The sequence below is a fragment of the Phascolarctos cinereus genome, unplaced genomic scaffold (assembly GCF_003287225.1).
Source record: "Phascolarctos cinereus isolate Bilbo 61053 unplaced genomic scaffold, phaCin_HiC Scaffold_2;HRSCAF=192, whole genome shotgun sequence".
Taxonomy (NCBI): Eukaryota; Metazoa; Chordata; class Mammalia; order Diprotodontia; family Phascolarctidae; genus Phascolarctos; species Phascolarctos cinereus.
In genome coordinates this window covers 160241321-160260627 of record NW_027555625.1, presented here as the reverse complement: position 1 = coordinate 160260627, position 19307 = coordinate 160241321, and the positions used below count along the sequence as shown (strand labels likewise).

General features: G+C 41.1%; 1 long non-coding RNA gene across 1 annotated transcript; it reads left to right on the top strand.

Moving 5' to 3' along the window:
• The first annotated feature begins 1256 nt into the window (after nucleotides 1-1256).
• On the top strand, nucleotides 1257-5207 carry LOC110208419 (uncharacterized). The gene is made up of 2 exons (XR_002324493.2): nucleotides 1257-1328; nucleotides 4316-5207. It is a non-coding gene; the product is annotated as an uncharacterized LOC110208419 (long non-coding RNA).
• The last annotated feature ends 14100 nt before the right edge of the window (nucleotides 5208-19307 follow it).

Sequence of the window (19307 nt, the reverse complement as noted above, 5' to 3'; positions counted from 1 at the left end):
TATTATCCCCATTTAACAAACGAGAAAATTGAGGCTTGAAGAATTAGATGCTTGCTCAGAGGGCCACCTAGCTATTTGAGCCAGGGGCAAGAATTGTCCTTCCTGTCTCCGGTGTCACCTATGATACCACACTGCCTCTTCCCTACTGAATGAGCTTAATAACAAAAATCCAGTGTGAGCACCAACAGAATTGTCTGTGAAAACCAAACCAAAATGGACTTAGAAAAGAGAGGCAGTGTTTCTCCCATGCTGTTTAGATGCCTGAATGATTCTCATTCCACTCTTGATTTCTTCTAGGCCCTGGACTAATCGAGCAAGGCTCGTTTTGTGATTCTATTAAGTACAGCTATTCTCTCTCACTTGTCCTACTCGACATACACATACATGGGAAACATAGTGCCCTTAACAAAAGAAGATATTGTGTGAATTAATAGGGCAAATGCCTTGAGTTGTTGGTTTTCCAGTAGTGGTGCTGGGCTTCATGGAGCCATCCCTGCGCTCTAGTTTGGTTCTTCCTAGAGCCACAAGCAGATAATAATGAAACAGCTAGTTTGGAACTAGGCATTCAGTGTTTGCTCAGAGAACAGCTTGTTTTACTTTGTGAAGCAAATGATTCAAAGTAGTAACAGAGCCCAGAAACTTGGTTTCATAAGCATTTGATTGTAACCTGTTGAGCTGGACCTAGACACACAAAGACTCATACCTATCCCCTCATACACATAAGACATAGTTATAGTCATTCAACAAAGTAGGTGACTAGATGCATCCATCAGTATGGGCAAGAACTTTCAACCAATCCCTTAGCATAGGGGAAACTCCCTTCACCAACAGATAGCAGCGCCAGTTATGACCTTAGATCTAGAGTTGGAAAGAATTCCAGCAACCATTTTGTCTAAGCCCCTCACTTTTTAGGCAAGGAAGCAGAGCCAGTGTGTCTCAGTGATGTGCCCAAGATCACATAGGGAGCAAGTGTCAGAGCTGGGACTTCAACCTAGGTCCTGTGAATGAATCCAAAGTAAGTGTTCTTTCCACTTGACTGTGATGACTTAAGAGATGGGTCCAAGGTTGGTGCCTAAGGTACAGAGAAAAGACTTGCTGAGACAGGTAGAGATTTGAACCTTGGTCTTCCAAACTCCAAGCGGACCATTTGCTTGGCTATCTAGTAACAATAATTCATGACTTCATAGCATTTAATATAGTTTATTAATTACTTGCCTCAGAACCCAAGTCAGGTAGTACAAATTTTATTCCTTTCCCTCATTTTACAGATGAAGAAACCAGGACCAAGAGGGGGTAATGTGGCTTGTCCATAGTCACACAGCTGACGCGTGAGTCTTTTAACTCTAAGTCCAGTGCTCTATTTCCACTATCCCTACTTTCTGCCTCTCATAACTGGGATAGTTATCTGGGAGAAGGAGAGGGGGAGAGAAAGAGAAAGAGAAAGAGACAGAGACAGAGAGGGAGAGAAAGAGAGAGAGAGAGAGAGAGACAGAGAGAGAGAGAGAGAGAGACTGAGACGGAGAGAAAGAGAGAGAGAGAGAGACAGAGAGAGACAGAGAGAGAGAGAGGAGAGAGAGACAGAGAGAGACAGAGACAGAGAGACAGAGACAGAGAGAGACAGAGACAGAGACAGACAGAGAGACAGAGAGAGACAGAGTGAGAGAGAAGAGAGAGAGGAGAGAGAGACAGAGAGACAGAGAGACAGAGAGAGGGAGGGAGGGAGGGAGGGAGGGAGGGAGAGAGAGGAGTCAGCAGAGCTATAGAGGCCTTAGGATGCTAGTGCACACAGAATCACAGACACAGGCAAGACAAAGCATGCTTCCAGCCATCAGGGCTGTTATTGGTTCCTGTTGATTTCTACCTCTGCCAATTTACTTGTGAATTCATCCTTTCCAGGACACCAGAGTCAACACTCAGAGCTTGAGTCCCTGGCCAGGCCAGCCTCTTGCAGGCATGGGGAGAGCTGGCATCTATAGCCAGGCAGGAAGTTTCAGAAGGGACAAATATCCAGACCGGACTGGGCTTATCTGCTGGATCCCTTGTTATTTCCTGAGCGGCCGGCCGTTATAAAGCTCAGCTCTTTATTTTTTTATTCCCCATCTTGGCAACCTCAGCCATCCTGAAAATGAACAGCCTTCCCAGTGCCAACAGAAAATTATTCCATTCCTCCTAAAGCATCTTAGGGAGGATTGAAGGTGCTGGAGACTGGGGCTCAGACAGGGGCTGCAGGATTCTAGCCCAGGTGAAAGGGAACTGAGCATATTTCCTCTGCCTCTCCTTATCCACAAACTTGGCCTCAGCCTGATCTTGGTGGTTTGGGCTCAGTGAGAGAAAAGGGGCCTCAAATAATATATACAGTAATAGATGACTCATAGAAAACTCATTTCCAGGGTCTTCTCAGCAACCTTCTGAAGTAGTCAGGGCAGGTATTATCACCCTGATTTTATAGATGAGAAAACTGAGCAAGGTTAATTGATTTATCCAAGGTCAAGTAACCAGTAAGTGACAGAAGTGGGACTGGAATCCCGATGTCTTGAATTTAATTCAGTGTTACTTACTACTATTCTAGGTTGTCAGAATATGGCCTCTCATACCTAGATCTGTATTTCATAAATTTTTATCTTCCCCTGCCCTGCCCTGCACCACAAAAATGCCCTATGATTCCTCTCATCCCTTGTCTTCTCTATTTTCAACCTTATTTTTATTAATAGCTTTTTTACGTCACTTTCATTTCAGAATATATCCCTTTCCCTACCCAACCCAGTGAGTCATCCCTTTTAATAAGGATTTTTTTTTTAAAAAAGAGAATAACAACAGTTCATTAAAGCCAACCAGTATATCTTCCAGAATTGAAAGCACATACAATATTCCACACCCATAGATTCCACACCTCTACAAAGAAAAAAAATAGATTTGGCCATATTTTTGTTTTCTAAATCTCCTTTTTAATCACTGGGCTGCCACCACCAGCTGATAACTGTTCAGAATGCCACAGTTTCACTTGGCATCACAACAGATCTCAAAGGAACAAGGGGGAAGGTCAACAAGGCAAAGAAAGTTGGCTCAGTCCATTCTTGGAATGCTCCCTGCCACCATCATACTTTGTCTTTCGAATTCCTGCCTGGTCCTCTTCAAGACCCAGTACAAATGTTCTCTTCTCCATGAAACCTCCTTCAATTTCCTTCCTTACACCTCACATAGGAAACTCCCAATCCTTTCTTAGGCTCTTACCACGCTCTATCTTGGTTTAGAATTACTTGTGTTTCTTTCTACTCCGGCTTTTTTCCTTCCTTCTAGTAGATGGTGAACTCAGTCAACAAAGATACCTGTCTATCTCTCTGCCATCATCACCACCACCCAGTGCTGAGCACAGTGCTCTGCATGTATTTTTTTATACTTCAAAGGATTATACACTTCATCCATACAAGTGGTTCTTCCTTGATGCAAATCACATATCCCTCTCCCACCCCAACTCCTCTGCCTCCACTCTATAGCTAGGTCTAACAAGTAGATAAGACTCCTGAGTTTAGAGTCAGGAAGACCTAAGTCCAAATCTTGCCTCAGACACTTAATGACTGTGTAACCCTAGACAAGTCTCTTAATCCTTCTCAGGCTGAATTTTCTCATCTGTTAAATGAAGAAGTTGGACTTTCTGTCAAAATGGCTATCCGAACAGAGGCAAACTGGCCATCTCCCCCAAACCCCTGAAGTTTGCGCCAACCCAAATAATAAGAAATGCAATAAGAAATTACAGTAAGTTTCTTCTTGCCCCAGAATTGTTTTAAAAGTCAGCAAAGAAGTCCATAGGAAATAGGAAATGAAGCCCCTTCCAGCAAAGGGAACACCAGAATGATCAGATGTGGCACACCTGTATAATCTGCAACTCTTAGTGTCTGGGGGCAGCAAGAATGGAAGAGTCCCCTGAGAAATTCCCAGGGCATTCAGAAAGCCTGAGGGTGGGGACCTTGGAAGCCATGGGGAGCAGCAGTGGGCAGCAGCCAATGTGTACCACAGAGCTCAGATCATGTCAGGCAAAGGGGATCTGAGGTCCCTAACAATGTATCCTGAGATGCCAGCATAGGCCTTGCTAATGCACTACTCTGAACCTCAGTGATCAAGTGGGACCTAACCCAGGAGGTAGAAATCAGTGCAAGAGCCCAGATGCAAGAGCATCCCCTAGCAGGGTTGATTGCTTGACCCAAAAGTACTGCAGGGGATGGAAACTGGCCCTGGAACAAAGCCGCAGTTCAGGAGCTAAAGCTGGAAGGACAAATAAATATAGAAAACACTGACCGGGATCAATTTTTTTTTTCAGATCTAACTCTGTAACAACTACAGGCAGAGACTCAAAGAGGAAAAAAAAATGGATTCTCCATAAGGACTACATGAATACCTAGAAGAAATGAAAAGACAGCTAAAAAAGAAAGAAAAAAGAATGAATGAATGAAAAAGGGAAAAAAAAAGAAATAAAAGCTTTTGAGGAAAGAATTGGAAGGAAAATGACATTCATAAGAAAAAGTAGCAAACCTTTCTCACAAATGGACTGCCTAAAAACTAGAATAGACCAAACACAAATCAATGACTCCATGAGACAGTAAGAGCAATTTCATATTAGAACAAAATCAAAACATTGAAGAAGTAGAAGAAAATGTAAGCTATATGTTATCAAAAACAACGATCTGCAAAACAAGTCAAAGAGAGCTAATTTAAGAATAATTAGACCTCCTGAAAAAGTATGATTTTTAAAAAAATAAGGCTGGACACCACATTTCAAGAAATCAAAAATGAACAACAGGGCAAAGCAAAGATAGAAAGAACCTAAAGAATCTAATCATCACCTTCTAAAAGGAATCCCCAAAGGAAAAGTCCTAGGAATGTCTTAGCCAAAATCCAGAGCTCCCACATGAAAGAAAAAAACACTACAAGCATCCAGAAAGAGGCAGTTCAAGTACCAAGACACTATAGTCAGGATCACACAAGACCTGGCAACTTCCACTAAAAATGAGAGGAGATCTTGTAATAGTCCCTCTTAGAAACATCTCTATATTTTAAAACTATATAGGCCTCTCCTCTGTGTACAGAAAGAAGCATGTAGTCAGATGAAAGTTTAATTGTTGAAAGAAAAATCAAATCAAGTGAATGTTTTATAAGGACCTACAATAAAAACCTACTTATGCGAAAAAGGAAAATAAAATGAGAGAGTTGGACTTGATGGCCTCTAAGTTCCCCTCTAGCTCTAAGTCTATCTATCACACACTATCTACACACACACACACACACACACACACACACACACATCCTGTTCTAGGCTGTTGTTATCCATTCCATTTAAAAATTCCTCCATAGACAGCAATGACATAACAGATAGATGTTGTACTCAGAGCCAAGAAAGATCCTGCCTGAAATGTTTATTTCCTATGTGATTACAGAAAAGTAACTTAGAAGCAATGTGGACAGAGTACCTGATTTCATATCAGGAAGACCTAGGGGTTAGAATCTGACTTCAGACACTTACTGTGTGACCCTGTGCAAGTCTCTTAATGTCTCTGGCCTCAGATTTGTTATCTGTAAAAAAAAAAAAAAGCCAGTGTAAAATGAGGGGATGTGGGCTTAATGATATCCAAGTTCTCTTCCAGCCTCAGTTTCTCCATTTGTAAAACTGAAATAGTAATACCTATACTACTTATTTCACTGTGTGGTTGTGAGGAAAAGTACTTTATAAACCATAAAATGCTTTATAAATGCATTAGAACAGTGGTGTCAAAAATACCACCCACAACCCTCCAGAGTATGGCCTGAACCAGATCAAAATATAAAGGGGAAATATTTAACAAAATAAATCCAAATATAACAGAATATAGATAATGTTAATATGTGGTTTGCTAAGTCAACATAAAGACTGCAGTAATCCTCATGTATGGTTTAGTGGCTCTGTTTCTATTTTAGTCTGATACCATTTCATTAGAGGATCAATACAACAAACTCGTTCCTTCCTCTAGTCCTTTTACTAATTCTACACAGATAGAGAGGAATATGAGTCTTGAAATATTGCATACACTAATAAACATGGCTAATTTGTTGGTTAGTTTTGTTGAACTGTCAGCTAGTTTGTTCAATTCTTTCTTTTTAAATCTTTATTACAAAGTATGACTTGTGGGTAGGGGGAAGGAGAGAGATTTATTTGGATTTGAAGGTGATATAAAAGATATCAATAACAATAAATAAAAAATGGCAGAAAGGTGGGGCTACTAATGTAGTACCTGGACTATCTATCTATTGTTCTTTTTGCTTTATTGTCAATGTATCTTTAATGATGTCTTTTATACTGCTTAGTTTTATTCAACAAACATTGCTTAAGTGCTTACTATGTGAAAGGTCATGGGGATACAAAAACAATTCCCATTCTCAAATAGTTTATATTTTACTTTATTTCTTATACACAAATGGTGATTGGTAATATGCTTCAGACTATTTATACCCACCATAATAATAATTATTATTATAGTTGACATTTATATAGAGTTCTATGATTTTCAAAACACTTTACATGTATTATCTCATTTGATCTCATCATGCATATTTCATTTGCCATTTCAGTCACCTGTAATTTTGATTCTTCCAGGATTGTAGTGTTCCATAATTCATAACCACATACCATTTCTAAGAAAATTTTGTTGTTAAAGAGATAGGCTTTTATGAAGGGATAATTGAAAGCTCTACACAAAAACAATTCAGCCTGATGTTCTCCTACTACTCATTTCTGGCACTAGCTCATGGTCTGTGTCCTATGTCTGCACAAGATATTTGTATCTCATGGACTAACTCAAGCAGCCATCCATCAAACTGCACATCATAGTCTGAGTAATGTATATTTTTCGTCCACTTTGTTTTTCTACAATAGTTAGTACAATCTCTTTTGCATTGCTGTGGATTATACAGAAGAGACTTTCCTGAGGCTCAGTGTATTCAATACAATGTCAGTTGTAAATGGAGGTATGTGCTAAACCTTTCCATCAATAAAGAATCCTTCTTTGGGGCCTTCTCTAGGCCCAGTTCTATGCCACTGACAAACACCTTAGTCCAGCATTCGCGCCATGTCTATACCTCACCTGATGCTCCAAATTGTTGAACAAAGTCATCTCTATAGTCCGTTCAGTAATAGAGTCAGAGTCTGGCACAATTTTAACGTGCAAGTGGGAAACATTTTGTCTAAGGAGAGCCTTCAAAGCAGCAGTTAGTTCTATTGAGCCAAATTGTTCCTTAAAAACTCAACAAAAAAAGACACATTGGGATCTTCTATTCCCTATCCTCAGCCAGTTGTGTGTCCATAAAAATGTGCTTTGTGCATTATAAGAACTTGGCAAATATTTATTGAATTAAATTCCTTTGCTCTTCCCCAGCTGTCACCAATAAATAGCTGTTTGGAGCCCTGCATTTGACCTTCAAAATCCCTTTGGAATTCCTCTTTTAACTCAATAAAATTCAACAAACACTTCCTCTGCTAAGCAGTGGATATGTAGAAACAAAAAAGGGACAAAAATGAAATAGTTCCTCAAGGTGCTCTCCTTTTAATAAGAGGATACAACCAGTATAACATAAGTAAATACAGATGAATGTCAATCAACAAATATTTATTGAGCACCTCCCATGTTCCAGGCACTATGCTAAGCACCAAGAAAGGCAACCAAAAAAGAAAGAAACAATTCCTCCTCTCAAGGAGCTCACAGTCTAATGGGGGGAGGTAACATGCAAACAAGAATACTTATACAAGATGCATACAGGATAAATTGGGGGCTATCTCAGAGGGAAGGCACCAAGATTAAGGAGGACTGAGAAAGGCTTCTTGCAGAAAGTGGGACTTTAACTGAAACCAAGGAAGGCAGAGATGAGGAGGGAGAGAATTCCAGGCATGGGAGACTGGACAGCCAGTGAAAATGCATAGAGTCAAAAGAGGGAGTGTCTTGTGTGAGGAGCAGCAAGGAAGACAAGGTCATTGTATCACAGAGTAGGTGTAAGAAGGAATGGTCGCTATGTAAGAGTAAGTGTAAGAATTACTTTAAGATGGAAGGTGGGAAAGGGCCAGGTTATAAAGGATAAAGATATTACTGTCTGCTGGCAGACACAATCCCCAATGTGTTACTCTCTGCTCAAACCCTTAAAGAGTCTTGAAATTGTGACTGAAAGATTAGCTTCTAGGCTGTCGCAAGGATAGATGAAAAAATAATCTTTAGGCAGGAACATGACCTGATAGAGTAGAATAGAGATGATCATATCAGAGGTGACAACTACGTGAGACAGGAGTGAGGCTAAGAGATGGGTTATAAGCAAGATGGTGCCCGGTCAAGGGACGGCTGCCACCCCAGCCACTAGGACAACCATTGGGAGAAAATTGTCAGGGGAGCAAAACCTGGGTCACTAACACAAAATGTAAGTAAGCCACGTGAACAGATACAACGTGGCTGGAACTGTTTGTGCTGACCGTGAACAGAACTGATGAATCTGCATGGGGGTGGGGGGTGGAGGGGGTGGGGAATGAGCTCGTTTCCCAATTGCTTTTTCTTAAGAGTCTGTTTTGCTTTCAATTTTGAGGTTTCTCTGGGATAAAATGGTCAGCCACTGAATTGCTGATTTCTCTGTGTGTTTGCTAAATGTTGGCCAAGGGAGAGGTAATAGTAGTAAAGTACCCAGGAGAGAGGTTTTTGGTTTTTGGGTTGTTTTTTTAAATAATTTCTAGGACCTTCCCAGCATGGGAATTATACAGAAGAGAAAATGATTGATTCATATTTTTATAGCTTCCCAAAGAGAGCTCTAGACCAGTTAGACAAAATGAGCTTATCAGTATTGGTGGGGAAAGGTTTCTAAGTGTTAAGCTGATAATTAGCTTCACTGAGATGATTTAGTTCAGTCATTTCCCCTTTTCCACGGTTTTTTCCCAAGTCAGGTTTGAAAAGAAACCCTTCCTCAAGGGATCACACCCAAAGGGAGGCCAGAGGGAGTAACTGAGGGAGATTAGTGCCACTCACACTAAGGTGCAGCTAGAGAGGAGTAACTATTCCCCCCTTTTCACTAGCACAGTTCCACCTCCCTATCCGTACACAATAGATATAAATCTATGTACATATATGTATACATATATATCAACACACACACACACACACATACACACACATACATATATATGAGGCAGCTAGGTGGTACAGTGGATAGAATGCTGTATTTAAGAGTCAGGAAGACCTGAGTTCAAATCTGGCCTCAGTCACTTATTAGCTATGTGAAGCTGGGTATCTATTTCAGTTTCCTCCCCTATAAAACGGGAATAAAAATAACACCTACCCTTCCCAGGGTTGTTGTAAAGAAAATTAGTTAATGTTTATAAAGCAGTTTGTAAACCTTGAAAGAGAGAGAGAGAGAGAGATAATCAGGAAAAATCAGTAAAGGCTTTGTATAGGAAGTAGCACCTGAGCTGTCTAGAAGAAAACTAGGAATTGTAAGAGGTGGGTGTATTCTAGGCTTGGGGGCAACCATTTGTATAAAGGGGAGGAAATGGAATGCCGCCTACAGGGCCAGTTTGACTGGATTAGAGAGAGTGCGAAGGGGAGTAATGCAAATAAGATAGCAATGGTAGGTGAAAGTCAAATTATGTAGGGCTTCATATGCTAGATCAAGAATTTTGTATTTGATCATAAAGGTAACCGGAAGCCAATGAAGGTTTTTCAAGAAGAGGATTGACATAGTCACAATTGTGTTTTAGGAACATCATTTGGGAGATCTATGGAGGGGACAGACTAAAAGCCAAGAGAACAATTCAGAGGCTATTGAAATAATCCCTGTGAGAGGCAATAAAGGCCTGAACTAGACTAGAGGCCATGTGAGTGAAGAGCATGGGACTGATGCAAAGAGATGTACTTGGAACTGTTTGGTCTATTTGAATATGGAAACAGGCTAATAAGACGTCTAAACCATATACAAGGCTCCCTGCAAGTCACATATTGACTTAGAAAAATATATTAATATTATCTATGTTCTTTGTTGTTCAGTCATTTTAGTCATGTCTGACTCTTTGTGACCACATTTGGAGTTTTCTCGGCAAAAAATACCAGAGTGGTTTACCATTTCCTTCTCCAGCTCATTTTACAGATGTAGAAACTAGGCCAAACAGGGGTAAGTGACCTCTCCAGGGTCACACAGCTAGCAAGTGTCCAAGGCCAGATTTGAACTCAGGTCTTCCTGATTCCAGCCTGGTACTCTATCCACTGTACCACCCAGCTGGCCCAATCTATGTTCTATTGTATTTTTATTTATTTTGTTAAATATTTTCCAATTGTGTTTCATTTTAATCTGGTTTGGGTCACACTCAGGAATGCTGCTAGCCAATGCAGGCCATGCTTATGACACTTCTGATTTAGGAGATAAAAATAATAGCCAATTTATCTATTTCTTTGCAGTCACTCAATTCTCACAATGACCCTTTGAGTGACATTATTATTGCCATTTTCTAGATGAAGCTCTGATTGCTTAAATGACTTGCCCACACAGCTAATGTCAAAGGCAAGAAATGAACACAGGTCTTCCTAATTCCAGTGTCAGCATTCTGCGTACACCATGCTGCCTCATTCCCCACCTGGCCAAACTACTTTCTATCCATTCAGTAATTAAGGTTGCCTCAGTCAAACTGAGACCTGTTAAAGACCTTAGCTTGAAAAGTCCAAGGTCTCCCACTGCATCCTGGGCCTTCTCCAGTCATCTTGATCGATATCTGGCCACTGGACTCAGACGGCTCTGGAGGAGAAAGTAAGGCTGATGACTTTGCACAGCCCTCCCTCTCTTAAATCCAATTCACTTGCAAGTCATGGCATCACCTCTTTGATGTCATGGGTCCTCTTCAAGAAAGGACAAACAATGACAACTATTCCACCAAGCCTTGGAAGCTCAACATTGGGAAAAGCTCATCATTCTGCAAGGTCCCATCAGCCTCAGTATTCACACCTCATCACTACACTTTGCCCCTCTAATTAAAGAGCAAAGCCATGAATTTCAAAATCTCTATTTAAGGAAGAGCTCAGCGCAGACATCTGTCTCCTCAATCCCCACCTTCACTACTTCAAGACTGAGACGTCTCTGATTTCCCCACCATATGCTCACATTGGGGACCTTCCCCTCCTTACGGTTCATTGTGTATGTCATCTTTCCCCATTAGATTGTAAGCTTGCTGAGGACAAGGGCTGTCTTCCTTCATATTTGTATCCCCAGTGCTGAGCACAGTGCTTGACAAATAGTAGGCACTTAATAAATGTTTATTGACTACTTATTGAGAATGGAAGCACCAAGCTAGACCCCCCCCCCAAACTGGAGTAGAGATGGAATTGAGGACAAGATTTTCAATGCTTAGCTCGCTTCAATTACCAGGTTTAATTCCATTCAGATTAACTCAATAAGCATTTATTAAGCATCTACTTGCAAAAAAATACTGAGCTAGTTACTAGAATTATAAAGACAAAAATAAAAGCTTCTGCCTTTTAGGAGCTTACTTTTCAACTAGGAGTTCACTTTATCAGCCAATCAGATGCTAAGGACTCAGCTGCAAAGAAACAAAACTGGTATTATAATAATACCTGCCATTTCTATAGAACTTTAAAGTTTACAGATTACCTCCCTCACAATGCTTCTTTGAGACACATTATCATGAGCATTATATGTCCATTTTACAGATGAGCAAACTGAAGCTCAGAGAGTTAAATAGGAGGTATTCAAACCCAGATCCCTTTCTGAACTCTACCTCCAGTCCTCTTTTCATTATATCTCACTGCTCTTCTAAATAGTTGAAGGAATACTGGAATGGGTTCTAGACACATTTTAGCTCACTATCTCTGTGGCCTTGGACTTTATTTATGTCAAGGAAAAAATATTAATACTATATATTCTGTGTTTAAAATACGTCCATTAGAAACAATTTTTATCAATTTAACATTATTTTATATTCAGGCATTTCTATCAGAGAGATATATACAAACTGGTATAGTATCATGTCCCTTCATGACTTCTGACATATCTCTGCCCCAAGACAATTTGAGGTAAGGCAATATTTATAAGAATCTTGAATAAGGGAAATGTCATAATGTGTTAAAATATTATTTGGGGTTAACATTATAGAACAACAGTAGTCACTCAATCTTCAACTGTTGTTATATTGTTCTTCAATTATTTCAGTTGTGTCCAACTCTTTGTGACTATTTGGGGTTTTCTTGGCAAAGATAATAGAGCAGTCTGCCATTTCCTTCTCCAACTCATCTTACAGATGAGCAAAGTGACTTGCCCAGGGTCATACAGACAGTAAGTGTCTGAGGCCAGATTTGAACTCAGGAACATGAGTCTTTCTGGCTCTAGGTCCTGTTTTCTACCCACTGTACCACTTAGCTGCCCCCAATCTTTAACTAGAACTGCTTGATTCCTTCTTTGACCACTCCCCTCAAGGGCTGAAAGGGCTTCCTCCCTACGATTGACATCTTAATTCTTTCCAAATTATTAACTGTGGATCATAGCATCTATGTTGCGTCAAAGGATGGGGAAGGCAATGATCTTAACTAGGCAAGAGATATTTCTCCTACCTCAGCCTTTGTTCTTGATCTCTTACACAGGTTTTTGAGATTTCAAATTCTTTTTATTGTCTTTATTTTACCATCTACAAAAATAATAAGCTGAGCTAAAATGTTATCCCCATTTTTAGAGTCTGATTTTGGTTTAAAAATAACATGAAAAATGACTGGTTGGCTAAAAGTTATAACAATGTACTCCTAGAGATTGGAGGGAACCTTGGAGGGCATTTAGTCCAACCACATAAAAAGGCTTGGAATAAAGGTTCAAGCTGACAAGGAGCATAGTCATTCATAGGTCCAAGTAACAGTGGTTATAATTATTAAAGGGTGTTGTAGTAATTGTTGGATTTGCATGTTCTGGGCTATTATTCTATCTTCTTCTGTGATGCCAGGGAGTTTTGCTTGGTTCTCTGCACTGACTTGGTCTGATTGTGAACAGTGCCAGCATGGTAGCCAATCTGTGTCATACTTTTCATAGACAATTGGAACACTGAAGACAAGCAGTTCGCTAAGAATCCAAATGGCAATCCTGCTGAAAATTTCAGTGACACACCAACTACACACATCCTCAATCAGACTCTGTTACAGGGAAATAAGTACATTTTAATGACCTGGATCAGGGTTATTCATAGTAATTTTTCAGGAAGGATTCCACTGGGTGGGGGTTGATGTGGGGATCATAAGCTACATTAGCTCCCACATCAGTCAGCAAGCAGATGAAGCTCTCCATTTAGACAGGACTGTCCCATGGGATCTACACAATTCTGAGGATCTTTCACGGATCCCTGGCTAAGTGGAGAAATCTACATGTGATTCTTATTTCTTTTTAGATTAGTGCGTTCTAAGCTGTAAGGATATTTACAGAGGATCTGGGCTCCTCTAGTTCTTAGCACACAACCATCTTCCTACAGTCCCTCTAAAGCAATATTCTCTTTGACAGTTTCCCTTAGGGAACTTTCAGGGTTTTTGTCTGGAGAAAATACTAATTCTTAATAGTTTCAATTATAACAAAAGGAGGTTGTTAATATGCTTCCACACCTCTCCTAGCTTCAGTTTTCCCAACTGTAAAGTTTCATGAGATGTTTCCTAATTAGTTTCCTGATTCAGTGATATAGGCCTTATGAGTGACAGACTAAGTGTTCTCTGAGTGATCTGAGACAAGAGAGATCACAGTGGGTCAGAAATGGTGAGGGAAGGCTTCAAAGTGGAAGTAGGGCTTATGGCTAATATGTATTTAAATAAGGGGAGAAGACAGAGAGGGCCTTCTAGGTGGGAGGAAGGGGGAGGCCATTCTTCTTAGCAATGCAAGGATTTAAGACAACTCCAAAAGACTCATGATAGGAAATACTGTCCACATCCAGAAAAAGAACCATGGAGTCTGAATGCAGATCGAAGCATATTATTTGCTCTTTCTCTTTTTTTTTTGTTTCTTCTTTCTTGTGGTTCCTCCCATTGGTTCTAATTCTTCTTTACAACATGACTAATGTGAAAATAGGTTTAATATGAATGTATATGTTGAGCCTGTATCAATTTACATGCTGTCTTGTAGTGTGGGGAGGGGAGAGATGGGGAAAAAATTTGGAATTCACAATCTTATGGAAGTGAATGTTGAAAACTAAAAATAAATAAATTTATTGTTAAAAAAAAAAAGATGCAGAGGCTGGAAGGGGCAGGGAACATTTGAACGACCCTGAGTAAACCTGTCTGGCTGGAGCCGATTCCTCAGCTTGGCCATGAATGAGTCAGCAGTCCAGCTATAGGATAGGCCATGACCAGTTAAGCTGAAGGTGGGGCCTTCCACCATTTTCCCTTCCCATAGTCTTAGGCTTGATTCTAGTAGAAAACTCTCCCTCAGGGAGAGCTGAGAATGGGGAGAAATAGCCCCAACCCACATAGACAGAGGTAAGAGCGACAGCCCTGACAGCCTCAGCACTACACACTTGTGTTGCCCATTTGTATATTTTTTATCCCTCGCTAGAACATAAACTCCTTGAAGGCAGGGACTGTTTCATGTGGTCTTTGTAACTCTAGTACCCAGCACAGTGCCTTACTCATTGTCATAATAATAATAACAGCTATCATTTCTATAATACTTTGTTTTCTCATTTGATCTTCACAACAATCCCAAGATAAGTACTATAATTTCCCCATTTTACAGATGAGGAAACTGAGGCTGAGAGATGTGGCTTATCCAAAGTCATACATCCAATCAGCATCTGAGGGAGAATTTGAACTCAGGTCTTCCAAACTCCAAATCCAATACGCTGTCTTATATGCCATTTAATAAAATGCTTGTTAGATTGAGTTTGAACAGGTGTTTTTGGAGGAATGACAAATTCCTCAAGATTGTAGAAGGCCAGAATTCCAGACTGAGAAGCCTGAACTTTAATCCTGTAAAAGATGAGTAACCTTTTAAGAGTTTTGAACTGGGGTATGACACGCTGGAAATAATTTGAGGAAGATCGATCTAGTAACAACCTGCAGGATTCACTGTAGTGGGATATTGGTGCTGAGGTTTAGGGTGCTGGGACCCCAAAATCACAACACATGGGTCCTGCTCAAATGAATTTGACTCAAGCCTTATTTCAGCCAAAGGCAAGGTTTATTATCCGCCACATTGGCCAGACTCTTAAGGAATCTGAATATTTGTGACCTATTGGCTAGATTATAAAAATCTAAGCCTAGGCTAGACTCTTAAAGACTCTGAGCCCTTTAATGAAGACAAGATGGACCTTATATACAGAAAGACTGTGGGAGGGATCTAGGGAGGATCTTGATGGCAGTTACTGGGAGGTTGAGAATAGAGTCTAGAGAGGGTAAAGTAGCCAGGAGCCCTGGGAGGTAATAGACAATGGAGGGCTGGGCAAGGTTAAGAGTAACAAAAATATGGTGATTGAGCATAGGCCATAATGAAAGGCCAGTTGATAGGATTATAGCCTCAGGGGGAACACCAGAGATTTGGCCATGTGGGAAAGTCCAGGGTTTTACCCTTTCTAGAGTTCAGATCCCAAAGACATGGTATTTTCAGTTCAGAACCCATCCCTATCATTGGGGAGACCAAGATACCATCAGTTTAGTAGAAGACCATAGTAGTTTTGGAGTGAGGAGGCAGTAGAATGTGTAACAGCCCACTGAGCTGAGGAAGAGGTGCCTGCTGGCTTCAGGATGAAAGTCTTAGCTAGAGAACCAGAAGAATCTGAGAGCCTCATGTTCTAGCTTGACTCTGAGACTGGTTGGTTATGTGACTCTGGACAAGTTACTTGACCTTGGTTTCCTCCCAAGATACTTTTCAACTCTAAAAATTCTAATCGACCATTTGGTTCACATAAAATGAGGTCGTTGGACTAGTCAACCTCTAAGCTCCCTTTGAGCTCTGATATTATGATTCTAATTATCAGTTCCAGTCAACCCTGTTTTATTTATGGGGAAACCAAAGTCTGGAGAATCATAAATGAATGAATGCAGTAGGGTACTGGACAGAAAGGTGATCTTGAAACCAGGAAAACTTGGGTTTAAGTCCTGCTGATGCGGTATGGGCTCAAAGTGGGACCTTTGTACCAGTTTGGGCCCCATTTGTCTATGGGCCCTAGAAAACCTTTGGACTGTCCTTGAATTCTCCCACTTGATCAAGGAGATCTTTGGTGTTCCCCTGAGGCCATGATTCCGTCCCTTGGCTATACCCAATCCCCCAATTCTGTTATCCTTGACCTAGCCTGGCCCTCCATTGTCTTGCCTCCTATGGCCCCAGGCCACTTCCCACTCTTGGTCTTATCTAGGCTTCATTTCCCTGGAATTCTATTACCTCATAGGCTACTTGGCCACTCCTAGATCCCTCCCACAGTCTTTCTGTATATAAGGTCCATCTTGTCTCCATTAAGATGCTCAGATTTTCACAATCTAGCCAATAGCCCATAGATGCTCAGATTCCTTAAGAGTCTGGCTAACATGGCAAATCTTCAATAAATCATGCTTTTGGGTGAAAGAAGGCTTGGGTCAAATTCTTTCAGACAGGACCCCCATGTTGTGATTTTGGGATTCCAGGACCCCTAACCTCTAGTCTCATCAATACATGCTGGCTCTATGACCTTGGGCAAGTCATTTAACACATCAGTATTTTAGGCAACTCTCTAAGATTATAAATTAGAGACAAGGTGCTTCCTGCATTAATAAGAAGAGTTTCCTCACTTGGGAGTTCCCTATACCAATGAAATTACAGGCTCATACAAATTATAGGCCTATCCCAGGCCTGGAATCAAAATGACCTGAGTTTAAATCTAGCCTCAGACATTTACTGGCTGTGTATCCCTGGGTAAATCATTTCCCTTCTCTCTGCCTCAGTTTCCTCAACTGTAAAATAAGGATAATAATATCTCACAAGATTGTTCTGAGGATCGAATGAGATAATATTTGTAAAACACAGTACTCGACACACAGTAGGTGCTTACTAAATTGTTACCTCCCTCTAACGCTATTTCCCGCTATCCCTCTTGACTAAGCACTTACCATCTGTCAAGCACCCCAAGCTAAGTGCTAAAGATACAAAAAGAAAAAGCATGCTGTCAAAAAACTCACACTCTAAAGGGGGAAATAGCAAATGGAAGAGGGGTCAGCTACAGGGTAGATGAAAAGGCCTGAAGGAAATCTTAAGGGTTAAGTGGCAGGGAGGAAGGCAATGCATAGGGATCTATAGGTGCATCAGCAGGTCAGATGGCAGTGTCATAAAGGCAGAGTATAATGGCAGGTCAAATGGAATGACCTGGAGAACTTTAGCATGTAGAGTCAGACCTGGGGAGGTCTCACCAGGAGGACTGGAATTGGTGACTCCCAGCTCAAACTAGTGGTGTGGGCAGCCATGTTGATCTTTCCACCAGTCCACTAGGATGGAGTCAAGAGGCAAGAAGAAGGACCAAGTTGGGGGGGGGGGGGCCAGGGAAGAACACCATTTTAGAGCTGATCATCCAGGGTTTACTTAAAGACTATCAGGAAGGAAGCAGTCCAAATCCATTATTTTATATTTTTTAAGTTGTATAGCTGACCAGTTGGAGACCAGAATTAGACACCAATTCTCCTAATTCTCAGTCCAATGTTCTTTCCACATTCAAGGGAGCTATTTAAAAGCACAATCAAGAATTTGCTGGGTTGGCTTCAGCATATTGTAGCCTAGAAGCAGTATGTTAGACTAGACAATTTTTGTATATCCTTTATCATTCAATGATGGTAAAGCAACTCTGCCCAAGAGGAGTGAAGGGAGGGGATGTATTGTTAACTACACTAGAAAGAGGCAAGGAGTGGATAAAATGTATTCTCAATAAAACTGGAAGCTATTCAAGTGAGAAAGTGAGAAAGAGAAATGGGAAGAAAGGAGGGAAAGGATGGTTGGGGAGGGAATGATGGGTGAATAGGGGTGGGTAGGTTGGAAGGGAGTGGAAATGAGGGATAGATAAAAAAGGCAAGAGGGAATGAGTAGATGGGGAGAGGAGGAAGAAGAGGTAGAAGAAGGAAGAAGGACAGGAGTTAAAGGATAGAATAAAAGGAGAAAGGAAGAAAAAGGAGAAAAAGAAAGGTCATTTGTTTTATCATCATTTTCTCTTCAAATCCATTTCTCCACCCTTTCTCTTCCCCCACAACATTCCTCATAATAATGAGTTATTGGCTGCTACATCTTCAGTTGGCCCAGAAATATGGTTTGGGATGCCAAAAGCAAACATCTCATCCCAGAAAAATAGAGAGTGAGAGCAAAATGGTGCCTATAGGAATAGAGAAGAGCAATCCAGCTGGGCACAAGAAACTCTCCAAGCTGCTCCGAAGTGGTTCCAGCAGCTGAGAAAGAAAGCCAAGAATGCTTGCAATCCAGCGTGAGCCAGGGTGGGAGGAGGCAAGGCTAGAGCTGAGGGCAACACCTAAGAAAACCCATTCCCGCAGCTGTATGGAGACTACCCTGCTCCTGTCCTGACTGCTCAATCCCTGAGAAGGAAGGAGAGGGAGGATCAGTAAGGAGGCCGTGGAGCTTCCAAAAGGAGAAGCCACAGGGGAAAGCAAAAGCCCAAATGCTTGAGTGAGTCATGTAGTCCTTCTACGGGGAAAAGCAGGACAATGTCTAGGAATGCAGGCATCTGGACTCAGAGCTCACGTCTGGGTCTAAGGACAAAGCTGGCTTTCTTTTCCCCCTGAAGGGAGATCCTTAATCAAAACAGCTGCATATTTTCCCATGTAAGAATGAGCAACTTAGAGAAACGTGCTTGCAGAGTCATAGAAGCAGGAGACTTTGGGAGGTCATCAAGTCCCTCTCTGTCCCCAGGAAGGACAACACTTGAGTCATTCAAAACTGCCTCCCCCTAACCCTATGCCAGTGTCTCTTGACTTTATAATCAGAAAGTTTTTTCAGTCTAACCCACTTGGAAATAAGAAGAGCTAGGTGAGGAAGGGAAAAAATAAAAAAGAAGGTAAACACCTAAGTACGGCCATGGAAACCCAATGACTACAACAAATATGCCCTCTGGGTTAATAGGGTTAATTTTTTTTTTAATGTGGTATCAATAAGGTTGAAAGCCAGAGCTATAGTTTGGGATGCTCCCTACCAAAATGCATGAGTTCAATTCTATTCTGGCCAGATTTGTATGCAGAAAAACTCTGTCCCATGGTTGCACGCTTTGCTGCAGCCAGGTAACTCAAAATGGATTCCAAATGGATTCCAAAGGTCACCAGGGGTACAAA